Genomic DNA, 21,863 nt, shown 5'->3' on the forward strand with positions numbered 1-21,863 from the left:
AGTAAATTCCCCCATAGTGCTCCTCTCCCCCCTTCCTGCTAGTGCCCCCCAAAATGTACCAGTATAAAATGCCCCATATATAGTGCCCCAGTAGATGCCCCTCAGTGCCCGGCCTCTGATAGGCTGCCAGCCTAGTGTCCCCCAATAATGTGCCAGTATCAAGTGCCTCTCCCCCCCCCCCACATGTCCCAGTATCATAGTGCCATCTCCCCCCATGTGCCAGTATCAAGTGCCTCTCTCCTTCCCACCCCCCATGTGCCAGTATCAAGTGCCTCTCTCTTCCCTCCATGTGCCAGTATCATAGTGCCTCTCTCTTCCCCCCATGTGCCAGTATCATAGTGCCATCTCCCCCGCAAAAAAGTGCCAGTATTAAGTGCCTCTCCCCCCATGTGCCAGTATCATAGTGCCAACCCCCCCCCCCCCCACATGCCAGTATCAAGTGCCTCTCTCCTCCCCCCCATGTCCCAGTATCATAGTGCCATCTCCCCCCCCCCACTAAAATGTGCCAATATCAAGTGCCTCTCTCCCTCCCCCCTCCCCATGTGCCAGTATCAGGTGCCTCCCCCCCATGTGCCAGTATCAAGTGCCAACCCCCCCTCTCCCCTCCAGGTGCCAGTATCAGGTGCCTCCCCCCCCCCCATGTCCCAGTATCATAGTGCCATCTTCCCCTCCACCACCACCACAAAAAAAGTGCCAGTATCAAGTGCCTCTCTCCCCCCCCCCATGCCAGTATCAGGTGCCTCTCTCCCCCCCCCCCCCATCCCCATGCCAGTATCAGGTGCCTCTCTCCCCCCCCCCCCCATGCCAGTATCAGGTGCCAACCCCACTCCCCCCCATGTGCCAGTATCAGGTGCCTTCCGCTCCCCCCATGGCAGTAACAGTGGGTATTAAAAAAATAATAATAAACACTTCTACTTACCTCCATGTCAGCGAAGCGATGCAGCCTCTTCCTGTGTCCCGCCTTGTATTGTGTCCCGCCTTGTATTGTGTCCCGCCCTGTATGTCCTTATATGGAGTCAGTGCTTGTATTTCAGAAAAGAGTCTGCTGGGAAAAAATATGAGACTTCTACTGTTATAGCTGGCTAAGTGTACATCTATACACATGGCAGCTGCTCATATATAGAGATGTAGCAGAGCTGAATGTGCTGAGACAGCTGTCATATACAGATATAGCAGTATCTCAGATATATCTCTATATGACAGCTGTTCCAGCACACTCAGCTCTGCTATATCTCTATATATGATAGCTGTCATGTGTATAGATATAGCAGAGATGGGTGTGTTTAGGCATCTGTCATGTGTATAGATGTAGTAGAGCTGGGTTTGCTGGGGCAACTGTCATATATAGAGATATAGCAGAGCTGAGCGTGCTGGGACAGCTGTCATATAGATATATAGCAGTGCTGGTGTGTTGGGGCAGCTGTCATGTGTATAGATGTAGTAGAGCTGGGTGTGTTTGGGCATCTGTCATGTATAGATGTAGTAGAGCTGGATTTGCTGGGGCAGCTGTCATATATAGAGATATAGCAGAGCTGAGTGTGCTGGTGCAGCTGTCATGTGTATAGATGTAGCAGAGCTGGCTGTGTTTAGGCATCTGTCATGTGTATAGATGTAGTAGAGCTGGGTTTGCTGGGGCAGCTGTCATATATAGAGATATAGCAGAGCTGAGTGTGCTGGGACAGCTGTCATATAGATATATAGCAGTGCTGGTGTGTTGGGGGCAGCTGTCATGTGTATAGATGTAGCAGAGCTGGCTGTGTTTCGGCAGCTGTCATGTGTATAGATGTAGTAGAGCTGGGTTTGCTGGGGCAGCTGTCATATATAGAGATATAGCAGAGCTGAGTGTGCTGGGACAGCTGTCATATAGAGATATAGCAGTGCCTGGTGTGTTGGGGGCAGCTGTCATGTGTATAGATGTAGCAGAGCTGGCTGTGTTTTGGCAGCTGTCATGTGTATAGATGTAGTAGAGCTGGGTTTGCTGGGGCAGCTGTCATATATAGAGATATAGCAGAGCTGAGTGTGCAGGGACAGCTGTCATATACAGATATAGCAGTGCTAGGTGTGTTTGGGCAGCTGTCATGTGTATAGATGTTTTTTTTTTTTTTACAGTCAGTTGTAATGCAGCCTTTATGGCTGTGAGGGTAAATGCTTTGCCACTGATTCACTAATAGATTGGAGGTTGTGGGTTCGAATCCCAGACCAGGAGACTTTAGCAGACAGTAAAATTAGATCACACTAGCGGCTGCTGTGAAGGGGCCCTGAACACGATATTTAACTAACTTAAAAATAAACGGTCACACACGCTGCCGGGGCGCCGGGCCCCCTTGGCAGCCCGGGCCCCGAAGCAGCTGCTTCCCCGGTAGTTACGCCACTGTCATAGAGGCAACCTTGGCGTGGTGTAAAAGTAGCAGAGATAAGATCAAAGCATAGCAGCTGGATGTGCGATTCATTTCTTTTTTATATATTTATTTTTTTATCAAAAACAATAACATTTTTAATTTTTCCATCAATGTAGCCGTATGAGGGCTTGTTTGTTGGACAAGTTGTAGTTTTCCATGGTACCATTTTGGAATACACATAGCTTACTGGTTATCTTTTAATAACTCTTTCTGGGGGAGATAGGAAAAAAACAGGAATTCTGCCAAAGTAATAACTCTTTTTTGCAACACCAAATATATGAAGGGGATTTTATTTTTGCATTTTTTGAAAATTATTTTTTTATGGAACAGGGTCTAATTTTTATTAAATTTTTTATTTTTTTTACTATTTATTATTCCCACATGGGGACTTTAACAGATGATCTTCTGAACTCTTCTATAATACACTGTACTTCTTATGTAGTACAGTGTACAGTCGTGGCCAAAAGTTTTGAGAATTACATAAATATTGGAAATTGGAAAAGTTGCTGCTTACGTTTTTATAATAGCAATTTGCATATACTCCAGAATGTTATGAAGAGTGATCAGATGAATTGCATAGTCCTTCTTTGCCATGAAAATTAACCTAATCCCCAAAAAAACCTTTCCACTGCATTTCATTGCTGTCATTAAAGGACCTGCTGAGATCATTTCAGTAATCGTCTTGTTAACTCAGGTGAGAATGTTGACGAGCACAAGGCTGGAGATCATTATGTCTCGGCTGATTGGGTTAAAATGGCAGACTTGACCTGTTAAAAGGAGGGTGATGCTTGAAATCATTGTTCTTCCATTGTTAACCATGGTGAACTGCAAAGAAAATGCGTGTAGCCATCATTGCGTTGCATAAAAATGGCTTCACAGGCAAGGATATTGTGGCTACTAAGATTGCACCTCAATCAACAATTTATAGGATCATCAAGAACTTCAAGAAAATAGGTTCAATTCTAGTTAAGAAGGCTTCAGGGCGTCCAAGAAAGTCCAGCAAGCGCCAGGATCGTCTCCTAAAGAGGATTCAGCTGCGGGATAGGAGTGCCACCAGTGCAGAGCTTGCTCAGGAATGGCAGCAGGCAGGTGTGAGCGCATCTGCACGCACAGTGAGGCGAAGACTTTTGGAAGATGGCCTGGTGTAAAGAAGGGCAGCAAAGAAGCCACTTCTCTCCAAAAAAAACATCAGGGACAGATTGATCTTCTGCAGAAAATATGGTGAATGGACTGCTGAGGACTGGGGCAAAGTCCTATTCTCCGATGAAGCCTCTTTCCGATTGTTTGGGGCATCAGGAAAAAGGCTTGTCCGGAGAAGAAAAGGTGAGCGCTACCATCAGTCCTGTGTCATGCCTAACAGTAAAGCATCCTGAGACCATTCATGTGTGGGGTTGCTTCTCATCCAAGGGAGTGGGCTCACTCACAATTATGCCCAAAAACACAGCCATGAATAAAGAATGGTACCAAAACGCCCTCCAACAGCAACTTCTTCCAACAATCCAACAACAGTTTGGTGAAGAACAATGCATTTTCCAGCACAATGGAGCACCGTGCCATAAGGCAAAAGTGATAACTAAGTGGCTCGGGGACCAAAACGTGACATTTTGGGTCCATGGCCTGGAAACTCCCCAGATCTTAATCCCATTGAGAACTTGTGGTCAATCCTCAAGAGGCGGGTGGTACAAACAAAAACCCACTAATTCTGACAAACTCCAAGAAGTGATTATGAAAGAATGGGTTGCTATCAGTCAGGAATTGGCCCAGAAGTTGATTGAGAGCATGCCCAGTCGAATTGCAGAGGTTAAACAAACTTTGTGAAAACTAATATTTGTGTCATTCTCAAAACTTTTGGCCACGACTGTATTATACTGTCAGTGCTATACTGACAGGCAGTCTACTAAGCTGCGCCAGAGAGGCTCATCCTGGTAGGGCATAAACTGCAGGCATACCGGGGGGCCTTCACTAGGCCCCTGGCTGCCATGCGAAGACATTGGCAACCCACATTTTCACTTGCCTGACAGCAGGAGCTCCCTTCCCTATAAACCTCTTAGATGCTAGGTCGCTATTTACCGCTGCATCTAAGGGATAACATGACTTGGATTGGTGCTTCTGTGATCTGGGCTGTTGGAGCAGGAGCACCTCAAACCTCCAGATGTTGGTCTAAGGGAAATATGAAATGCAGGACACGCAAGTGTTTTTGTTTTTTTGCTCCTAGTCTTTTTGTTTATTAGGTGCCGTTTCTTTCTAAAATGCAAAATTCTGGAGCGTTTTGGGATTTTTTTTATGTGTTTTTACATCACCTTCTCTGTAAGGAAAAAAACACCATGAAGAAAAAGCTAGGCGTAAGACACACAGCGACAGATATACTACACTATAGACTGGAGTTACAAATGCCGGTCTTAGTATAAACTCCATCGGTGCAGAATGCCGTGACTTTATTAAGATGCTTGGGGCCTCTTAATAAATTTGGTGCATCTCCAGACAGTATGTGTGCCAGAAATTCATCTCTACGCCAGAGATGAGCTGCCATAGATTTGAAATATCATTTATGCCAGTAAGGCCTCGTGCACATGACCGTGTCCATATTGCGGTCCACAAATTACGGATCCACAAAATACGGACACTTTCCATGCGCAATCCCCATTTTTCTAACTCACAATACTAGAAATGACTATTCTTCTCCGCAATACGGATAAGAATAGTACACGTTCTATAATTTACAGAACGGACACATGGATGCAGGATAGCACATGGGTGACATCTGTGTGCTGTCTTTTTTTTTTTTGCGGAACCACAGAAATTAGTGGGTCTCTGTGTACTCTGCAAGAGATACGGACTGGACACGGATACAAAATATGGTTCTGTGCATGAAGCCTTAATATGTTGGGCCGCGAGGCGGCCATGTCCCCCTCCGCTAAGCTCTGCTCACTTTTATCACCACCTTTTAAGACCTCATGCACCTGACCGTATCCGTACTGCAGTCAGCAAAATCACGGCTCCACAAAATACAGATACCTTCCACGTGCAGTCCACAGTTTTCTCACTCTCCTTACTAGAAATTACTAATAGGACATGCTTTATAATTTGTGGAACGGACACATGGATGCGTTTTTTTTTTTTTGCATACTCATTAATTGATCCGTGTGCAATCCGCAAAAATTGCAGATCGGGCAGGGATACAAAATACAATTGCGTGCATGTAGCCTAAACAATAAAAAAATATTGCGCCATTATTTGCGACTTTTTAATTCCACAATAAAACCTTTCATAAATGTCCTTCACTGTGTACAAAAAAAACACAGCAAAAAAGTATGGTTATTTTGCAGGTTTTTTTTTTTTAATAAATAAAAATAAACCCCTGAACTAAATTCCTTTTCCTCAGGTTTTTTTTTCCTCCTAAAGAGAATGGAAGTTTAAAAATCCCTGAAAAAAAAAAAAATAAAAGCCTATAGCTCTAGCACGCTGCCCTCTTGAAAAGAATCCAGAAAGACAAAATAGCCGCCTAATGAACAAAAACGCCAGGAAAATAAAAAATAAAAAACTTGTGTGTTCTGTGTTTTTTTAGTTTCCCATAGGCCCTCAGCTAACACCTGGAGTTGACTTTTTTACCGCAGGTGCAAAAAACCCACTAAAAATGCAAAAGTAGCAAAAATATGCAGCAAAAACCCTAAGGGCTCATGCACACAACTGTACGTATTTTGCGGTCTGCAAAACACAGAGTCGCAAAAATAGTAGATGACATCCGTGTTGCAGACTTTTTTTTTGCGGATCCATTATAACAATACCTATCCTTCTCTGCAAAACGGACAAGAATAGGACATGTTTTATTTTTTTGCGTAATGGACATGCGGACATGAAATGCACACAGAGTCATTTCAGTTTTTTTTTTTCAAGCCCCCTTGAAATGAATGATTCCGTATACGGAAATTGAAGAAAAATAGATTTGTGTGCATGAGCCCTAACTCTGAGAAACAAACTGCAATGTGTGATAATAGGCACTTTATTTAATATGTAGAAATGATTGCTTTGATTACATTTATATAAAATCTATGCCACCAGGTAACACATTTTGATTCGCTCTGAAGATGCCTGCCTCGACCATCTGAATACGAGCCAAGCCACAGCATTCTGGCAACTGAGCGTTCATTTTCGATCAGTATTGTGTGTGCTTCCTTCTGACTTCAGCTCCATCCGTACAGGCCCCAACACACAGGCTGTACGTACAGAAGATGCGTGGTCACAGCAGGTAACCTAGTACAGAGCAGCGCTGCCCCCAGTGGACGACTGCTGGAACTACTGCAAGACAGAGGCAGGGAAAAATTTGCTAAGTCAATGTGAAAGGAAGGAAAGATAAATCATTCAAAAGGGAAGGAGAGCAATCGTTTAGGTCCACAGCATGTCACTGCATTGTATCAACCTTTGTACGGTTTTGTGCACACAGGAACTAATGGATACTCTATGAGGCAGGGAGGTTACTACTTACATACTGTATCTAAAGACTACTGGCGCTCCAAGAGAAGGAAAGTCACACGAGCGTTGCACAGTTGCCCTTATCACTATTTATCTGGATTATAACTGCTGTAGATTGCACCAAAATGGTGCAAAAGGTTCTGCTGCACACAGTCACATGAACATTTCCACACCTATGGAATATATATATATACACATTTTCACCAATTTGCTCTACACTAACTCTTCATTCGGACCATGCAGGCCTAAGCCTTCCCTCCCCATGGCCATAAATACAGTTTGAGCGTCCATGACAGTGTCACTGGTACTAACCACCACATACTAGGAACACCCCACAAGACCAGCTGTTTTTGCAGATGCTCTGTCCCAGTCTTCTAAATGTCACAATTTGGTGCTTGTCTTAGTCCCTCAGATTCTTACACTTGCTCATTTTTCCTGCTTCCAAGTCATCAACTTCAAGAGCTGACTGTTCACTTGCTTGTTAGTCACCTGTCCTGGTTCCAGTGCTGCGCGTTACCTTGTTCCCCTCTTCGGTCTCGATTACTTCTCCTGCAAGCGTGCAGCAGTGATGTCATCCTAAACCAAGGCTTAGGCAGCGAGATGCCACCTGACTACTCAGGAAGCAGTCCTGCTTGCCCATGATTGCTATACTAGTTTGGTTCATTGATTATGTCTACATCAGTTCATGCCACAACTTCTCCTAGACCATCCACTCTTTGCTGCTGCATTTGTTCTCTTGACCGCTACATCAGCGCCACTTGTCCACAGACCTTCCAGACAAAAGGCTTAGAGTATCCACATCTCAGGATGGGAACATAACAGCTCCACCAGCCAATCTACCACAAAATAATCCCTTCTGTCACCAACTTAACATTAAGCATATCATTTCATTATCAAGTCATGGATGCCTATATTGGAGGAGGCTAGACAAGGTAGACTTTGTGAGAAGCTCATGTCTCCTGAGAAGAGTTGCTTTTCCTGGGTCTCCTCAGATTGTCATTGATGCGGAGCGAATCTGTTTCCAATATCTACTGTTCCTTATCATTTCTGGCATCCAGAAAAGGCTGGGAATTTTTGGTGAACACATAAGCAATACCCTCCATCTTATCTTCACCATGCCAACTGTGCCTGAGCAGTCCAAGCACTTGAGCTCTACCTTGTTGCATAGCAGAGTATTTATTTTCATCCATGGCACTATCTATCCCACAGAAAACAAGCAAGATAAATCACTTTTGTCTTGCTCGTTCCTCCTTAGACCATATGATGTAACCATCTAGGGCAATGTGGTCCTTGCTTAGTGTTTCTGGAGGGTCATGATGGCTTTCTAATGAGGTTTTTGTCATAGACCGACTCTGAACTTCAAGAGGAACTGCCACCTGCGTGTCTATGTACTTGGTAGGTCAGTACCCTGGCTGTGGTTTACCTCTCCAGCCTTGACTTATATAATTTCCTATGATCTAATCCGTTAAAAGTTTTGCTTCACAAAAATTATTCTACAGTTTCAAACCATCACCTAGATCTGAAATTTTTTGAAACTCCATGTCATGTGAGGTACAGGGCTGGTTATAGCTTTGTTAGAAAAGTATTGTTATGAACTATTTGATGTCTAATTTTATTTTCATACTTTAATCATGGGATAACCCCTTTAAGCACTGTTCATATCAGCAACTTGAGGAATGCAAAAGTCCAGACCGACAGCTGCTGAGGCCTAGACATCATCTGAGATTCAGAACATTTCATTGACTAAGTGCAAAAGTGAAGATGCTAAGAACATATGGTCATCTGTGACTTCACATGACAATCCCATCAAGGATGTGTTCAAGTGTCCGTGGTTTTCTATATAGATCAGATGACGGACACTTGCGGAGTGCAGATGACTGCACGGTGGCTGGACTTGAAGTGATCCCCACTGAAGGCTAATTTTCCCTTATAATTGTCCAAATGATAATGAGCCGCTGTAAATGTCAGAAGATCTCAGATCTCATCACGTGGGGTCCATTGAGCCCTTGCTATATCACAAACTGCTCAAACCCCTTAAGATGATTGAAACAGTAGTATGGCAGAGGAAGGACTGAGATTGTCACCATGTCTGAAAGGGTATGTGAGCACTGTGGAGTGCCAAGACCCCTGCAGTTGGAGAATCAGAACTGGACCACAGCTCTAATTTTCCGCTACAGAGCTAAAAATCAATGCAAAGACCCAAGATAAATAATACAATTCTGTCACCACTGGGGGGAGCTCATGTGCTTACTGAATACTAGTATGCAGTATAAAGCTCCCTCTAGTGGTGTAGACATTTAGTGCTTAGTGGTGTTCCAATCTTGGACATTTATGGCATACCTCCAGGATCCCACATCTGGGACCCACATCTACCTACAAAAACGGGGGTCACCCAGCCCTATCTCTAAGGTTGCCACTGGAGAATGTACGGAGAGGTGTCCACGCAGGTGCATGGTGCTCTGTTCACTTCTACGTGAGTCATGGAAACAATGGGGAATGCTTGAAGTGAATGGAGAGGGCAGCACTGTAACGAACCAGTGGGTGTGAACCCACTTGTGCCATGTGTCCTACCTCCTGAGGGTGTTGTCTAAGTAAACCCCTCAATCTTCACAGTAACCCTGATGGTGAGGATACACTTTCCCGAGGGGAACAGAAGGTCGCTACCTCTTGAGGAGGATAGGCACACAAGGCAGCTGGTCCAGGCGGACCAGGAGGTACCTGAGAAAGGTACCAGAGGTGCAGGACCAAAGGATAAGGCAGAAGCAGACAGGCAAAAGGTCAGGGCAGGCGGCACAGGTACAGGTTAGGCAATCTGGGTCGGCAACAGGAGAATCAAGGCAAGCAGGCAGGGATCTAACAATAGCAGAGTCCAGGAATACAGGTACGAGTCAGGAACACAAGCGAAAATCAGGAACCTTAGCAGGACACAAAGACCTTGACACTGAGGCATCTGGGAAGGGGACTGAGCCACTTATATATGCGCAGGAGGGCTAGGATTGGTCAGCAAGGTCACATGACCTAATCCATAAAGCCCAGGAAGTGACGCACGCCGGCCCTTAAGGAAGTGCTGCAGGAAACAAGCAGCAAGCATGCTGTGGCCAGGGCTGAGAGGAAACTGTGGAGTGGATGCCAGAACAACAGTACCTACACAGACAGGACTGCAGTGGTGAATGGGAAGCACTGGCCGCAGATCACGGCACCCAGCACCGCGGCGGTAAGCAGGGGAAAAGCTTCTTGAGTCCATGACTAGACAGAAACTTTTTAATCAAGCTCGGAGCATGAATGTTCTCCTCTGGTTCCCAAGACCTCTCCTCAGGACTAAAGCCCTTCCTGTCCACAAGATAGTAGGTCTTCTTGCCACGCTTCTTGATCTCCAGGATGTCTTTGACCTCGAAAATCTCATCAGAATCTTCAGATACCGGAGTTGGAGTAGAAGGAGCTGTCGATAAGAGATTAAAGACTACTGGTTTTAGTAAGGACACATGGAAGGCATTAGGAATACGCAGCGAGAGAGAGGAAGACGTAACTTGTATGTCATTTCGTTGATCCTCCTCAATACTTCAAAGGAACCTAGGAGCAAACTTGAAACTGGGAACCCTTAGGCCTCTTGCACACAAACGTATATATTTTTTCATTTATTATATACTGTTATGAGACGCACAGGAGTGAATGAAGCCACAGACGGAGGTGCTCACAGTAAAAAGGATTCGCCCCTCCTTTGCAAGTAAAAACAATATCAAATAGTATACTGGGCACTCACACTGTAGGTAGAACCATGAATAGAATAGCAAATGTCTGAATGGTCAAATGAATAGTTTATTAGTAACTTGCTGCTTCTAATGATAAATAAAATACAATAATAAAATAATATACAATACTAATATTTATCGGTCAATAGGATACATAAGTATAAAAGCACTAGACATTAGACTAAAAGTATCTAAAAGTGAATAAATTACACAGTGATAGTATAATATTCAAGTCTCAGGAATGTGATGGTATGCGGCTATAGTGGCGCTTGCTGATTTATCCTAAACAGATAAGTACTGGCCAAGGAAATGAAGAGTGATCCTAGGACGAAGTCTCTGAAGAACTAAAGTCCGATAGTGCAATGTGAAGCAATGTCCTAGTACAGTGAGGATTTTAATGCGGCGTCCCGCTTCTACTCACTGTTCGGTGATTGCTGATGTAGGTTATACTGCTGCAGTTCCGATTCCTCTGTGTCACCTAATGCTCCTTCCTCAGGTTATCTCCGCTGCCGGTTTAAGTGGCTCTGGGCATCGCTCCGTAGGTATGAAGAGCCGATGTCCTCCAAGCCTATGTTAGCCTGCTTCCACGCTGCATCTGACATGCGGTTATAGAGTGGAAATATACTCGCTCTCCGACTGCAAGAGGTTCGAGCTTCCAGTGAATCAGCGTGGCAGGTTCTCTCCAGATGAATGTTCCGGCTTCTCAGCGTCAACCTAGAGGAATTTTTTAAATGCTAGGTGTAACAGGACTTCATGTAGAAATAAGCTGGGGGTCTTGAATCAAACGCGTTTCGGGGCTTCACGTTGCCCCTTCCTCAGTGATAACATGAGGAAGGGGCAACGTGAAGCCCCGAAACGCGTTTGATTCAAGACCCCCAGCTTATTTCTACATGAAGTCCTGTTACACCTAGCATTTAAAAAATTCCTCTAGGTTGACGCTGAGAAGCCGGAATATCATCTGGGAGAACCTGCCACGCTGATTCACTGGAAGCTCGAACCTCTTGCAGTCGGAGAGCGAGTATACTTCCACTCTATAACCGCATATCAGATGCAACGTGGAAGCAGGCTAACATAGGCTTGGAGGACATCGGCTCTTTAAACCTACGGAGCGATGCCCAGAGCCACTTAAACCGGCAGCGGAGATAACCTGAGAAGGAGCATAAGGTGACACAGAGAATCGGAACTGCAGCAGTGTAACCTACATCAGCAATCACCGAACAGTGAGTAGAAGCGGGACGCCGCATTAAAATCCTCACTGTACTAGGACATTGCTTCACATTGCACTATCGGACTTTAGTTCTTCAGAGACTTCGTCCTAGGATCACTCTTCATTTCCTTGGCCAGTACTTACCTGTTTAGGATAAATCAGCAAGCGCCACTATAGCCGCATACCATCACATTCCTGAGACTTGAATATTTATTCTTATCACTTTTAGATACTTTTAGTCTAATGTCTAGTGCTTTTATACTTATGTATCCTATTGACCGATAAATATTAGTATTGTATTTTATTTTATTATTTTATTATTGTATTTTATTTATCATTAGAAGCAGCAAGTTACTAATAAACTATTCATTTGACCATTCAGACATTTGCTATTCTATTCATGGTTCTACCTACAGTGTGAGTGCCCAGTATACTATTTGATATTTTTTCATTTATGTTAAGTTTTTTGCGTTCCATCTACGGAACTATTCATTTCAATGGATCCGCAAAAAAAAATGGAGGTACTCCTTATGCCTTCTGTTTTCGTATTTCCGTTCTGTTCAAAGATAGAACATGTCCTATTATTGTCCGCATAACAGACAAGGATAGTACTGTTCTATCAGGGGCAAGTTGTTCCATTCCACAAAAAACTGAATGTACGTGGACGTCATCCATATTTTTAGCGGATCCATTTTTTTCCGGACCGCAAAATACTGAAAAAGCCATACGGTCGTGTGGAGGAGGCCTTAAGCGGATGTTTTTAGAAGAGAGCCATACCTTATCTCCAGACGAGAACTGTGGTGGCTTTCTTCTTCTCTTGTCTGCATTCGCTTTCATGCAGGTCACCGTTTTGTTGATGCAGTCCTTGGGGTATCACGTCAAATCTTCAAAAAATCCCTACACGAGGAATCCACAGCTGGTACCCCCAGAAGATGTAGGAACAGGGAGAGTATGAGGGTGTTGTCCATAAACGACAAAAAACGGAGAGGATCCAGTAGACTTACTAGAGTGGTTGTTATAGGAGAATTCAGCCCAAGGTAGCAATTGTACCCAGTTGCCCTGTTGGGCTAAAAAAAAATGCTGGAGACTATCTCCAATATTTGATTGACCTGCTCTACTTGCCCGTTGGTCTGGGGATGATGACCGGAAGAGAATTCCAGCTCAATTTCGAGCAACCAGCAAAGAGCTCTCCAGAGCTTAGAGTTAAACTGGACTCCGCGATCGGAAACAGTATGACAAGGTAGACCATGCAAGCAGAATATGTGTCTCACGAACAGTTTAGCAAGTTCAGCAGCCGAGGGCAGTCCAGCCAAAGGAACGAAGTGCGCCATCTTGGAGAAGCGGTCCACGACCACCCAGATAGCTGTACATCTGCAGAAGAGGGCAGATCTGTAACAAAGTCCATGGCAATGTGTTGCATGGGGCATCAGGAACAGGAAGAGGTAACAACAGCCTGGGTGGTTTGGTCGTGGAGTCTTTATTCTGAGCACAGACAGTGCAGGCAGACACATAATCACGCACATCCTTAGACAGTGTGGGCCACCAGTAGTGGCGAGACAAAAGTTCTGTGGTCCTGCGAAACCCTGGGTGACCAGCCAGTTTGGAGTTGTGCCCCCAAGCTAGAATATGTTTTCTCTTGGCAGATGGCACGAATGTCCTCCCGGGAGGGATGTCTTTTACCAGAACAGGAGCCACTGTGATCAAGCGAGCAAGATCTACAATGTACTGGGGCTCCTCTTGCTGGTCGGAGAAATCAAATGACTGAGACAGAGCATCCGCCTTGATGTTCTTCTTGGCTGGGTGAAAGTAAAGCTCAAAATCAAAACAGGAGAAGAAGAGTGCCCATCTAGCTTGGCAAGGGTTCAGACGTTGGGCTGTCTGCAGATATGCAAGGTCCTTGTGTCCTGCTAAGGTTTCTGATTTCCGCTTGTATTCCTGACTTGTACCTGTATTCCTGGACTCTGCTATCTGCTAGATCCCTGCCAGCTTGCCTGAACTCTCCTGTTGCCTATCCGGATTGCCTGACCTGTACCTGTGACGCCTGCCCTGACCTTTTGTCTGTCCGACTTCGCCTCTGCCTCATCCTTCGGTCCTGCACTGTTGCTCCTGGTTACTACTCAGCCTACTGTCAACGCCTGCACCTTTGGTACCTTTCTCAGGTACCTTCTGGTCCGCCTGGACCAGCTGCCTCATGTGCCTATCCTCCTCAAGAGGTATCGACCTGGTGTTCCCCTCGGGAAAGTTTATCCCCACCATCAGGGGTACTGTGAAGAATAAGGGGTTCACTTAGACAACGCCCTTAGAGGAGATAGGACACGTGGCACAGTGGGTTCTCACCCGCTGGTTCGTGACATGTCTACCATTCATTCTCCACCTTGATATGGTGGCCAGTGACCATGTCAAAAGTCATTGGCCTGGCGACTCCCTTTCTGGAGACAGGTGCTTGTTCCATCTATCAGAATTGTATGGCATACCCTGTGCGCAAGATGAGAATACCCCTTTAATTCTTTCATGTGTGGGGAATTTGGAGCTCTGCTTTAGAAAAACAGATCTTTCACCCCCATAAACATATATTAAGAAATGTATCAGCAAAATGTGTCAGACCGAAAAACAACCTTTAGTGGGAGTTTCCCAGAGGAGCACATCTCCGTCCTATACATAGGTGAGTGCTATAAATCCTACGTAATAACAAAGTTTTCTTTTTTAAGCCTCCTTCGCACACACAACTTTTTAATACTTGTAAAAAAATCTAATTTCAGAAACTTTTTATTTATTTTGTAAACTTTTTTGGGCGTTCGATAGAGAAATCACAGGGAAGAATAAAAAACACCAACAAACTGCCACAAACCAAAATGATTGGTGTGCAGTGTTTTTCTATATTCCACAGCAGACAATAAAGGGTCCCCGTCTTATGGCCACTGCAAATGGAGAGGTGGTCATGAATGTGTGGCTCTCTCCACTTACAAGAAAGCGGCTTTTTAAAGAAAAAGTTAAAGGGGTTCTCCGGGCTCTCCTATATTGATGACCTATCCTCAGTATAGGTCATCAATATCAGATTGGCGGCAGGGCCGGCGCTACCATAGAGGCAAGGGGGCAATTGCCCCCGGGCCCCCGACTCCTTAGGGGCCCCCAGCGCCGGCCCGGCCGCAACTACTAATTGAATAATTCTATTGTCAATTTGTGTGCCTGTGTCTGGAGAGACACCGCACCGCCGCTGCAGTAATGTAATTAATAAATTAAAACTAACTGGGCTGGTCCGGAGTCTGGAGTCAAGTGAGGGCCCCTGACTGTGCCTGCGCTGCGCTGCCGCTGCTTGTCTCTTTAAGAGATTCGAGACTGGAGCAGCGGCATGCACGGCACAGGCAGGCACGTCTAGCGTCTGGCTGACGTACGTTTTCACAGGCTCCGCCCCCCGCCCTGGATAGTTAAGGAGGCATTGAGGCAAGGAGCAAGCAGCAATTAAGCAAGCAAGCGCCATTGGCATTTGGCAGCCAGCCAGCCACAGCCCAGTCTGACTCTGCCAGCAGCGCCAGGGAAGGCCCGCCGCCCACAGTCAGAAGGCAGCCAGCCCACAGCCAAGTTCCAAACTTCCACTGACTGTCTGGTAGGTTCATAATTCATTGGTTATATTGTTTTGTTGTTAATTAAACTGGATCGAATCGATGATCCATCCATCCATTCCCAGTGTTTCCCCCTCACTGACTTACTTAGTCCGGCACCATCTCACCCATCCGGGTCGTCCCAGTGTACTACTAGCCCGCCCTGCAGCCCTGGTTCTGTTTGGAGTCAGTTGGACTGGAGAAATGTGCATTGGGGGGAGGGGCAGTTACTGGTACTACCAACAGAACCAGGGCGGGCTAGTATACTGGCACTGGGATGGGTGAGATGGTGCCTGGGATGGATCCGACCCAGTTTAATCAACCAACCTACCAGTAACTGGCCCCCTCGCACCCCCCAAATGCACATTTCTCCAGTCCAACTGTCCAAACAGAACCAGGACGGGCTAGTATACTGGGACGGGTGAGATGGTGCCTGGGATGGATCCGATCCAGTTTAATCAACCAACCTACCAGTAACTGCCCCCCCCCCCCCACAAATGCACATTTCTCCAGTCCAACTGTCCAAACAGAACCAGGGCGGGCTAGTACACTGGCACGGGTAAGATGGTGCCTGGGATGGATCCAATCCAGTTTAATCAACCAACCTACCAGTAACTGGTTGGTTGATTAAACTGGATCAGGATCCATCCCAGGCACCATCTCACCCGTGCCAGTGTACTAGCCCGCCCTGGTTCTGTTTGGAGTCAGTTGGACTGGAGAAATGTGCATTTGGGGTGGGGGGGGGCAGTTACTGATAGGTTGGTTGATTAAACTGGATCGGATCCATCCCAGGCACCATCTCACCCGTGTTAGTGTACTAGCCCGCCCTGGTTCCATTTGGACAGTTGGACTGGAGAAATGTGCATTTAGGGGGGCGGGGAGAGGAGGCCAGTCAGCAAGTGTTATGTGGGGGGGTTCTAGGGCCCCATTTCACCTAGAACCGGCCCTGATTGGCGGGGGTCCGATATCTGGCACCCCTGCTGTATGAAGGGAAGGCACGCGAAGTGTACGCATGCCATTTAATTATTCTCTCTTCCTGCTCGCTGCTGCTATGTCTATGGCGAGCAGGAAGAGAGATGAGAGACGGCACGTGCGCCTTGCACGCACCTTCCATTCAATTTGGCTTCTTCGCCGACTTTTACAAAAAAATTTCCTTTGTGACTAATTACTTCGTCATGAAGTGCACTTCTTTGTGTTACATGCAGGAGGCCCAAGGCATACCTACTGGACGTCATGCAAACAGGACACAGGTAAAAACAGACCAAGGACACACAGAGAACTTTATGACAATAAGCAGGTTAGGCAATGGTGATAGCACTACCACAGAACCAAGTGCACCGGCAGACCAGAGGCAAAACCCAGAGAGCGGAGAGCCAGTTAGCCCCGTTCTTCACAGATCCCCTGGTGGTGGGGATGAACTGGGCCGAGGGCTCACTGGTCGCACCTCCAGGAAGGTCCCGGTACAAATGGCCCCTACCTGCAAGGAACCAGGCTGGTGAAACCACCAACGGAAAGACAACAACAGAACTGGAACCCACACAACACAGCACAAGGAACAGACAACAAGACGAACGTGAACCAGCACAAAAGCAGATGCTTGGACCCGAAGCGAAATAGAAGCATGGCGGTCTCAGGCAGAGCTGCACACCGACAAGAGATCCTCCCTCCGGAGAACCCAGGGACCTCTCACGAAGGCAGGACAAACAGGAACAGAAGCAGTAAGGCACTGCAGGATAGACAAGGAACGGACTAGATCAGAAGCAGTAGACTCGACATGGAACAGACATGATCGGAAGCAGTTTAGCAGGTTATCAGACGCAGTTAGAGCACTGCTAGGCTAAACATGGACAGAGTGGATCCAGACAGAGAACAGGTACAGAAGAACAGGCAGAGCATGGACAAGGATAACAACATCATCACAGGCCAGGTACAGAACACAGGACAAGGACATAACATCAACACCACCAGGCGACACCACAAACAAGGGCAGATGGCTAAACCCCCTGGGTCAGCAGCAAGGAGCTACACCCAGCAAGACACAAGATAGACTGACCCCAACAGCTCGCAGATAGAAATAGCTGGATAACGAGGGCACCTGGTAACCCACGCCCAGGAACGGACCAGGGGAAGTTAACCCCATCAGAACCAAACAGGGAGGGGAGCCTGCATGAACAGGGAAGTGAACACACAGACTGCAGTACTGGACGTTGCTCCAGGCAACCAGCATACACGGAGTCCACCGCAGTCAGTACGCCAGAGCACAAACAACCCGTGACACAACAGAAATGCATACATACTATGGCCATGTTCACACACAAGGCCGCAGCCAGCATGCATTACAGAACCAGCATGAATGGGGATACACAAAGCGCATGCAGCCAGTTGCCACGGCACCAGAGACATGAGCCACATAGATGCATACATGGGAATCCACAAACACAGGCCTCAGTACACACACTGCACCGCAGCAAGCATGCAATCCCAAGCAACCAGCATACACAAGTGTCAGCCTGCATCCAGTACGCGAGGGAGCCTGCAGCCAACTTGCACGGCAACAGTGATAAGAACTGCACAGAGAAGCAGACATGGGGAGAGCAAACATTCACAGGCAGCAGTTCCACAAAACACCGCAGCCAGCACACAGCCCCAAGAACCAGCATACACAGGAGGCAGCCTGCAGCCAGTATGTGAGAGGGCATGCAGCCAGCCTACACGGCCAAAACTGTCACAGTGAACCACACCGTGACAGTTTGTAATTCATGGGTGCAATGACAGGGAGCGGCAATTGCAAAGCCCCCTGTCATTGTACCCCTCAGATGCCACGTTCATAGCCGATTGCAGGATCTTATAGCAATAATACAGTGTAACATTTAAAAAAAATCATACTAATGCCTCATGCACACGACCGTTGTGTGCATCCGTGGCCGTTGTGCCGTTTTCAGTTTTTTTTTTCGCGGACCCATTGACTTTCAATGGGTCCGTGGAAAAATCGGAAAATGCACCGTTTTGCAGCCGAGGCCGTGATCCGTGTATCCTGTCCGTCAAAAAAATATGACCTGTCCGTCAAAAAAATATGACCTGTCCGTCAAAAAAATATGACCTGTCCTATTTTTTTGACGGACAACGGTTCACGGACCCATTCAAGTCAATGGGTCCGTGAAAGAACACGGATGCACACAAGATTGGCATCCGTGTCCGTGATCCGTGGCCGTAGGTTGCTTTCATACAGACGGATCCGAAGATCCGTCTGCATAAAAGCTTTTTCAGATCTAAGTTTTCACTTAGTGAAAACTAATATCCGACAGTATATTCTAACACAGAGGCGTTCCCATGGTGATCGGGACGCTTCTAGTTAGAATACACTACAAACTTTGTACAAGACTGCCCCCTGCTGCCTGGCAGCACCCGATCTCTTACAGGGGGATATGATAGCACAATTAACCCCTTCAGGTGCGGCACCTGAAGGGGTTAATTGTACTATCATATCCCCCTGTAAGAGATCAGGGCTGCCAGGCAGCAGGGGGCAGACCCCCCCCCCCTCCCCAGTTAGAATATCGTTGGTGGCACAGTGTGCGCCACCCATCGGGCCCCCCTTCCTCCCTCTAGTGTAATAAATCGTTGGTGGGACAGTGTGCGCCCCCCATCGGGCCCCCCCTTCCTCCCTCTATTGTTATAAATCTTTGGTGGCACAGTGTGCGCCCCCCATCGGGCCCCCCCTTCCTCCCTCTATTGTTATAAATCGTTGGTGGCCAGTGTGCGCCCCCCATCGCCCCCCCCTTCCTCCCTCTATTGTTATAAATCGTTGGTGGCACAGTGTGCGCCCCCCATCGGCCCCCCTCCCTCTATAGCAGTAACAACATTGGTGGCAGTGTGCGGCCTCCCATCTCACCCCCCCCCCCCCCCGATCATTGGTGGCAGCGTAGTTACGATCGGAGTCCCAGTTTAATCGCTGGGGTTCTGATCGGTAACCATGGCAACCAGGAAGCTACTGCAGCCCTGGTTGCCATTGTTACTTAGCAATAGTACAATAGTAGAAGATTCATACTTACCTGCTTGCTGCTGCGATGTCTGTGACCGGCCGGGAGCTCCTCCTACTGGTAAGTGACAGTTCTTTAGCAATGCGCCGCACAGACCTGTCACTTACCAGAAGGTGGAGCTCCCGGCCGGACACAGACATCGCAGCAGCAAGCAGGTAACTATGAATCTTCTACTATTGTACTATTGCTAAGTAACCATGGCAACCAGGACTGCAGTAGCGTCCTGTTTGCCATGGTTACCGATCGGAGCCCCAGCGATTAAACTGGGACTCCGATCGGAACTCCGCTGCCACCAATGATGGGGGGGGGGAGATGGGAGGCCGCACACTGGCCACCAATGTTGTTACTGCTATAGAGGGAGGGGGCCGATGGGGGGCGCACACTGTGCCACCAACGATTTATAACAATAGAGGGAGGAAGGGGGGGCCAGATGGGGGGCGCACACTGTCCCACCAACGATTTATTACACTAGAGGGAGGACGGGGGGCCCGATGGGGGGCGCACACTGTGCCACCAACGATATTCAAACTGGGGAGGGGGGGTCTGCCCCCTGCTGCCTGGCAGCCCTGATCTCTTACAGGGGGATATGATAGTACAATTAACCCCTTCAGGTGCCGCACCTGAAGGGGTTAATTGTGCTATCATATCCCCCTGTAAGAGATCGGGTGCTGCCAGGCAGCAGGGGGCAGTCTTGTACAAAGTTTGTAGTGTATTCTAACTAGAAGCGTCCCCATCACCATGGGAACGCCTCTGTGTTAGAATATACTGTCGGATCTGAGTTTCACGCTGTAGCTCATATCCAACAGTATATTCTAACATAGAGGCGTTCCCATGGTGATGGGGACGCTTCAAGTTAAAATATACCATCGGATTGGAGAAAACTCCAATCCGATGGTATAAAAGAACTCCAGACTTTACATTGAAAGTCAATGGGGACGGATCCGTTTGAAATGGCACCATATTGTGTCAACGTCAAACGGATCCGTCCCCATTGACTTGCATTGTAATTCAGGACGGATCCGTTTGGCTCCGCACGGCCAGGCGGACACCAAAACGACTTTTTTTTCATGTCCGTGGATCCTCCAAAAATCAAGGAAGACCCACGGACGAAAAAACGGTCACGGATCACGGACCCTGTTTTTGCGGACCGTGAAAATAAACTGTCGTGTGCATGAGGCCTTACCGTCATCCATTTGATCATGAAGAGCTGGCTGCCGCCATCTTGATTGAAGATCTGTCGCAAAATCTTGCGCATCCCCTGATGACATCATCACTCCGGCTGGAGTGGTGAAATCATACGTCACCGCGCACGAGATTTTGTGCAAGATCTTCAATCAAGATGGCGGCGGCCAGTTCTTCGCACTGAATCGGATGAGGTAAGCATAATTTATTTTTATCGCCATTCAGGAAAAAACAATTTGCTACCATGAAGCACAAGGAAATTCCGCTCCATGGTAAATCTAATTTTCCCTGAAATTCGGATCAAATTCTACTTCATGGAGTTTGATTTGCTCAACCATATTGACGACCTATCCTGAGGATACATCATCAATATTCAAAGCCTGGAGATCCCCTTTAAAGTCTAGCGGGCTATTCACAAGGTTGTTTTTTTTTGAATGTCTAGTGAATAATGGTCTTTTTCACAGACCCCACTAAAACAAATGGGCCCATTTTTAATGGTCATATAGACAGGAGTGCACCCGTCTAACGGCCGTTAAAAATGGCTACAAGAACCATTCAGGGGTTAAAAAAAAACAAAAAAAACACTTGAAAGTTCTCCTTGAACCCTCGCTCCTCACTGGATGCAGCAGGACCTGTGCTCTCAGACTGATGATGTCACATGATGATGCTGGGAGGGCAGGTCCTGCAATATTCAGAGGCGCAAGTATTCCTGCGCATTCAAGCTGATGAGTTGAGTATTTTTTTTTCCTGCACTATTGTGGATGGTTGGGGTTAAAGGGGGCTTATTATAATACTGAGGGCACTATGGGGGCTATTATTTATACTGGGAAAACCATGGGGGCCATTATCTATAGTGGGAGAACTATGGTGGTCATTATCTATACTGGGAGCACTATAAGGGGTCAGTATCTAAACTGGGGGCACTATGGAGGTCAATATCTATACTGGTCTGCACTACTATGACTGTGGGGGGCATTATATATACTGATGGCACTGTGGGGGTTGAGTTTAAAAAATATATAATAAATGTTTTTAATGGCTGATGAAAAATGGCAGTTAAAAACGGATAGGAAATGGTTGCATACTGATGCAAAATGGCCATGAAAAACTGACAGTGTATCTGTATTTCACATCCATTTTTTTTCACAGTCATCACTACTTTTGCAATGGCCATGAGAAGGGTCCTATTCTCAACATAGGTTCAAGTGCCAGTGGTGGGT

This window comes from Bufo gargarizans, chromosome 6, assembly GCF_014858855.1.
Source record: "Bufo gargarizans isolate SCDJY-AF-19 chromosome 6, ASM1485885v1, whole genome shotgun sequence".
Classification (NCBI taxonomy): Eukaryota; Metazoa; Chordata; class Amphibia; order Anura; family Bufonidae; genus Bufo; species Bufo gargarizans.